Source organism: Sinocyclocheilus grahami, unplaced genomic scaffold (assembly GCF_001515645.1).
Source record: "Sinocyclocheilus grahami isolate Dianchi unplaced genomic scaffold, SAMN03320097.WGS_v1.1 scaffold787.1, whole genome shotgun sequence".
In the NCBI taxonomy this organism is placed as follows: Eukaryota; Metazoa; Chordata; class Actinopteri; order Cypriniformes; family Cyprinidae; genus Sinocyclocheilus; species Sinocyclocheilus grahami.
In genome coordinates, this window is record NW_015505966.1 from 813,219 (window position 1) to 820,489 (window position 7,271).

General features: G+C 35.9%; 1 long non-coding RNA gene across 1 annotated transcript; it reads left to right on the plus strand.

Moving 5' to 3' along the window:
- Nucleotides 1–5,666: 5,666 nt before the first annotated feature.
- LOC107561670 (uncharacterized) lies at nt 5,667–7,028 on the plus strand. The gene is made up of 3 exons (XR_001605882.1): nt 5,667–5,885; nt 6,403–6,449; nt 6,770–7,028. It is a non-coding gene; the product is annotated as an uncharacterized lncRNA (long non-coding RNA).
- Nucleotides 7,029–7,271: the final 243 nt, after the last annotated feature.

Below are 7,271 nucleotides of genomic sequence, written 5' to 3' on the forward strand. Positions count from 1 at the left end.
ATTACAAATACACATAATATACAAATAAAACAAACAGTGCTTCATTTTTCAGGTACAGTATTTAGCAGTAACATTCAAGAAATTGAATGAACAAATATTAAAATAAAATACTATATACATCAATTATACTTTTTAAAAAGCAACTGACTAATGATAAGTTCATCAGTCAAGAGCAGTGAGCAGATTTTTTTCTGTGTTTTGTTGTTTTATTAACATTAAAAGAATAGCTCACCAAAAATGAAAATTGTCATCTGTCTTTCAATTCTGTCATAGTGTTTCATTTTTATACCACCATTTACTCAAGTTGTTTTAAACCTGAATTAGTTTATTTCGTCTGTTGAACATACAAGTTATTTTTGAAGAATGTGGGTAACCAAGCAGTTGCTGGTTACTTCCATGGTATTTTTTTTCCTGTTATAAAAGTCAGTGTGGACAGCTACTGCTTGGTTACTCATTCTTCAAAATATCTTATTTTGTGTTCAGCACAAGAAAGAAATTAATACAGGGTTGGGACAAAATGTGAGTGAATAAATGAGAGAAATTTACATTTGTGGGTGAACTATCCCTTTAATGACAGTCGGCAGCATGTTTAGTAGCTACTGTCCCTTTAAGAGCGGCACACGTTTCTCTCTCAACTGTTTACTTTCATTTTAGATATAACCAACTGTGTTTATATGTAAACCTTGTGTGTTTTTTACAGTATTAGACGCAAAATCATTCAGATGCGAAAGACAACTTAGTCCAATTATCAGGCGCTTTTTGACAGGCTCTCAGTGTGAGCTGGCTTCATGAGTACGCTCAGAAAAATGCGCATGCTGAATTAAATGATTAACCGGTATTGCTTTAAAGCCGATTAAATAATGTAGTTTTGTGATTGCGCATAAGTGCAGTGTCCCATGAGAGTAACTCTACCCACTGATGTGAATGCATGTGGCGTTGTACATTATATTGAGACGGGGGGAGGCGCCAGACCTGCAGCTGATAGAATGTGCGTAGCACGATACAATTCTATTTCTCCAAAAGCAGATCGTGGAGACATTCAAAAATCCTCATATCGCACACCCCTAACTACCAAGTATAGTCAATCTCACACACGGAAACAAAATCACTTCACACTATTAAGCGGCTGTGTTATGAACATGCAAAACTGTATCGCACGCGTGCTACAGGGGTACATTTCTTCATCGCACAGACCAGTTTTTTCGTAGCACGTGCGACATATATGTCGCACTGTACAGCCCTGAAAGGCATTCTCTGTATTGAATAAGGATATCAGAATAAACCAGTTCAGTACAACTTTTTTAATGTTGTTCCATTTCATTTTAGCAAAATTACCACAAATATATTTTCCTAGATTAATGGCCAAAGAATGTTTGATGAAGAGTGATTTACTCTAAAACAACTGAAATAAAACCGTTCCAAACAACCAAAACCATGTATTGCACTAGTAGTACCATAACAACATGAAATATCTTGAAAATAATGTTTGTGTGTAATCACGCATTGTGTGTGTGCTACTTAAACATTCAGAAGTGTACATAAATGAAAAAACGATATTAAATCAATCACATTTACCTCAAAAGAAATTCTCATACACACTGTGCCCTAAGTACAGTTTCATAGTGCTCAGACCCTATAAAAATGGAACTATTTTAACTACTTGATCAAATACAACAATATGAAGATTAAACCCTTAGTGTCTAACATGAAAAATAAAAAAAAGTTCAAATGTTAGTTAACTGTTTAGAGGTTTAACTGTATAAAATAATTCAGTATAAAAAAACATAAATCCGTTAACCAGTTCCTGATGCATCTTTTTTCACCTACTGATACTTTAAGAAAAACTAGAAAGCATGCACCTGTTTTCATACCACAGACGGAAAAAACTAAAATTATATTTTGACATTATTCTGTGATTTGACAGGAAAAATATAAACTTAGACTAAAATGATGCAGTGGCTGTGGGCCAAAAGTGCTTGGTTGTAGTGGTTATTACAGACAACTAGTTTTACATTTTTTCACTACTCCTCCAAAATTTGTCCAAATTTCCAAAAATTGGCTCAGATGATCCAACAGAAATTTTGATATTCATCTTTGTTCAAAAGTTATGTTGTGAACTTGATGTTGACCCAGAATTGGTTTAGAGGCTGTATCTTGGCAAAACAAAACTTGGTGTCTATGGATTCCTTGGGTCATGCCAAATCTGTGGATTTCGATTTTACCAAGTGCAATATCTTTGGAACGATTTGACATATCGACACAAAAATTGGAAGAGATCATCTACCAGGGTGTCTACAGATATGAACAAGTTAAATTTCAGATCTTTTTAATACCACTTTATGTGAAATTTAAGACCAAGCCTGTGATGGAAATACAAATTATATTACATACGTATAATGTTTAAATGTAAAAAGAAAACAAAATATCATCGCTGTCAAAAATGCTATTTGTTATTACGATATACAATGAACTTTTCATATCAGCAGACAATATCCCATACAAAATATTCCCACAAAACAAAAGTGTCACATCACCGAGATTTTTGGTGGTGTAAACAATTTATTCTGAAGCAATATTTTCATCAGTTTTCTGTCAGCTTTTACATACTTAAATCTGCATGTTTTTAATATTTACCACAGAATGACATTTACCTTTATAAAGGGCAATATTTTTTTTTTTAACCTTTCAAATTGATCAAGAAATTTAATACACTACAGGGCTGTTACCAATCAAATTAAATAATTACAAAATTACAACAGCAATAAATAATGTTATGGGATTAATGTTGTAAATAAAATTGAACATACAAATAAGAAATGTTGGGGAAAAATGCCTACTTTTAAGCAGGAGACTAAACCGACAATAGGTGGCGGTAAGTCACTTATTCAACCGATTCCTTCAAACAGCTGAATCATTCAGTAACAAAAATGTTAGTGTTGCTTGGAGAGTGTGCGCAACAATTCTGTTCTGATCTTTGTTTGGAACTATTTTCATTGGTGAAATAGAACAAAACAGTGAACGGTGTCTAAAAATGTAAGTAACTTCAAATACTTTACTACTTGTATGTTGAACTAAAATAAATTTAACATTTGCAATGTGAAAATATTCAGCAAAATAGCTCGCTTGTCATGGTATGTTACTTGACTATATCATGCTATAAATAAACAAACTAAACATTTTGAATTTTTACCTCAGTATGTTTGTTCTGCGAGATTCTTTATGTGTGCCGTTTACACTAATTTGATTAGATTTCTCCATGAAAGTCTCTCACAGAGAGAGGCAGCACGAGCCTCAACAGCGCGACATTGATAATAGAAATACACTAACGTTATCCATTATCAATCGCTGTTTAAGCTGAATGTAATAAAATCAGAAGAATCATTCGCACGTTTTGATGCGTGATTATATTTTGTCACTTAAGTTTATCCGCTTCGTCATGCCTGGAGCTGATCCGTGCTGGTTGCTGAGGAAATACATCAACTTCACGCTGTGGATCGCCGGATCGGCTTTCACCATGGAGGAAGCGGAGTCCAGCCCGGGGTCGTCACATGTGGTTGCTCAAGGCATCACAGTATCGTGAGGGACGTAACATTTCCGTCTCACGCTTGAGGTATTCGGCCAATCACAACGCACTGGATAGCTGGCCAATCAGAGCACACCTTGCTTTTTCAGACCGATGAGCTTTGTAAAAATCGACGCGTTTCAGAAAGGCGGGGCATAGAGGAGAAACAATAATGTACAGTATGTGGAAAATAATGTGTTTTTTAACCTTAAATCGCATAAACATATTTCATTACACCAAATACACAAAATAATGTTATTTTTAGCAACATCATATGACCCCTTTAAAGTGTTGATGTCAGTTTTCTGTCACCATCAGCATACTGTCTTTTTTGTATTTCAGTGATATACATTCATACATTGTGTCTTTGTTAGGCCTTGTGAAAAGCTTGCTGGATTAAAATGGCTAGTTAGACAGTGAAGTTTGCAGACTAGTTGTCGACCGATTTGGGTTTTCATGGCCCATGCCAATATCTTGAGAGCGCGCAGGGTGGCCGATATAATATTGATACTGTCCGGGCAAGTTGTCACATATTTATTCCATTGAATTATTATCAGCTTAGGTTCATTTTTAAGCCAATTTCTACATACCCTAAAGTCTATGCTACAAAAATGTGTTTAACATTTCCACCAGTTTTGCCTTGGAAAAAGGCAATACTGATACATGTTGACCTTTTCTGATGTCCCAAGAGGTGTGTTGACCAAAACGTGAAAGCAGAATAACACATAAACGTCTCTTTACTGACCACAGATCTTAAAGGTCCCATATTGTCAAAATTGAAATTTTCTGGCTTTTTTCACGATTACTGAGGTCTAGGGGCTGTTTAACTACCATATAAGTTTCAAAACAGTCAGTCCACAGTAAACTGCACACAGCCTGCATAAAGTAGCTGAGATTTTTCACGAACCGTTGTGACTTCCGTAAAAAGTTGATGTTAGAACTACACAGTCACCGCCTTCAGTTACCACCCCGAGCACCGCCCACAGTCCCACTCTCCTTTTGCCAAACCCCCAGACAACATCGCGTCCATGCCATTGCTGAGCAACAACAACACGCAAACATGTGGAAAAGGTTAACTTTAACCACGAATCCAGATCGGCCGACCTGTAACGTTACACTGTCACTCAAAGAATGGACGATCTGACAGGATTGTTACTATGAGGTGGATCACATCTAACGTGTATAGTAAAGACAAACTCACCGTGTCTATCTAGTCATGATGATTCCTGTCCTGTTTTGACCCCCCTCATCAGAACGCTCTGTTTGAATAGTCGTGGTGGATTGTAGACTCGGGAGTAAATGCCCACTGCTATGATTGGCTAACAGTTGTGTGTGTTTAACAGCCTGCATCCTTCATAGATGAGTGCTGCTGTGATTTAGGTTAAAAACGCATAAATACGCACTACATATCAAAGGATCTATAATGTGTTTTTTGAACCTTAAACCACATACACACATTTCATTACACCAAATACACAAAATAATGTTCTTTTTAGCAACATCATATGACCCCTTTAAAAATCAACTTCATCCACTCTTTCCTAATGTTAGGATCAGAAGGAAGGCGGTACGGAGACTGTTTTTCCATAGCTTGGCACCGCACAGCGTCATATTGTCGTCAGAGCTGGTTTCTGTGTAGACGTTAGTTTGCCTCTCTCGTTATTTACACTATATGTGCGAATCGGTGGGCGGGGCTAAACAGGCAGTGATATAGAAGCAGGCGTTGATCTTCTTCTGCAGGAGGCGGGGTTTAGCCACACTATTACGTCACAAAGTGTCACATTCCACAACCTGTCGTTTTGTCAGATTGGCTTCAATATAAACTGATTTTAGTCTAACGAGAAAGTTTTTAGTTCTGAAACTTACAGGATTTTTTTATAGTACAATGACCTCTTATGTCAAAAGATCAGGGGAATTTTGATTTCTCAGTTCATGACCCCCTTAAAGCTATAGGGTTGGAACAACATGAGGGTGAGTGTATTATGTTGAAATTGAGAAATTGCTCAGCCCTGCTGCTCATTTTACATTGGTTTTCATAAAGCTGCGGCAACAAGAAACTGAAGGAAACATTCATGACTGTTAGGGGGAAAATATGAATAAAAAATGCCTCATAAAGCAGTTCTCCGCTAACTACCTTTTACTATATTGCAGGGAGGTTATTACCATCCAGAAGTTTCTGGAAGCAGCGGCACAGCATGAGATATGTGGGAAGGTTCGTTTGCGACGGTTCATTGAGAGCCTCTTGCGGAGGATTTCCCTGGCTGAGAGACTACTGGAATATTATCAGAGCGTCCCTCACAGGCATTATTGCACAGTTCACTCTGTATGTCAACACAACTTCCATATAAAAAAAATATGTATGTCATGACTTTTATTTAAACATCTATTTCTATATTTAAAAAAAAATAGTTTTCAAACAATACATTTTTCCCCAATTTATTTATTTTTTAAAATATAATTAATTTTGGAGTCTTGAATATTTTCTTCAGGGTTACTCCATTTGACCTAAACAAAATGCATTTGAATAAACAATAATAAACAAGACCATGCCAATATTGCAAGAATTTCACTTTAAGCCCTCCAAAAATGATAGAATGACTTATATTTCAGAAATTGGAAAGGTATTGTCATATGCATTTTTATATGAATTGCATTTTCAGAGTATTTTTAAATGAGGAAGAGCATCAAGTCATTGTCCCATGTACTGATATAAAAAGGGAAATTCAATAATGAATCACCTGATATGACCCACTTGTGCGATTTTCCAGGATTGCAATAATTAACTTCTATTTCAGAAATATGTCAGTCCTCTGCATTTCTCTAATTTGTCATTATTTCAGGTGCCTCTGCCATCAGAACTTGGTCCACATAGAATAACAGAAAGCAGGTATTGCATTATTGCTTTTACTTTTTAGAAGGAAATTTGCATTACCCCTGTAATGGGTATTTCCTGTAATTAACAACCAGCAGGACATTTTCAGAGTACTTCAATATAAATCATGTCCTTACTTGACTCAGGGCAGTCATTTGGCTTGTTGTAGACAGTAAGTAATTCATGAGATCCTATCAAGACAGTAGAAGATCATGTTGCTCTGCCATAAATAATGATTACCCTTCTTTTCCATTTAGTCTTGATGTGTGTAAATGAATATAAGTATGTGTGGTGGATGATGATAATGATCTTATTTTGCTGTTCTTTGACATCAGGTCTTCAGGAGACCATCTTGAGCAGGATGAAGAGCAGCAGTTGCTTGGTCAGTCTGGATGGGGACTGTCTAAAGGTTCTTCTGGGAGACTGGGTTACGACAGCTGGTCCCAGAGGAGGAGGTCAGATGGGTACGAGGTTTAGGGACAGAGGCAGAGCTTAGCAATGAATGTAATTGCAAATAGCACTATTTAAAATATTAGTGAAATATGTTGAGAATATGAACAATAATACAGTGGGGTCCAAAGTCTGAGGCCACATTGAAAATGTTATTTTTTTAATGATTATTTATTATTTTTTGTAATTAAAATACATTAACATTTTGGTGAGTTTTTTTTAAATATATATATATATAAATTAAATAGAAATTAATACTTGTATTCAGGAAGGATTCATTAAATAGGATTCAGTTTAATGAAGGATCGATTCATTAAATTGGTCCTTTCACTAGAAACAGAAAAAGAGACTTGAAAATTATTATTAGAATAATTTAATTAGTGGCAG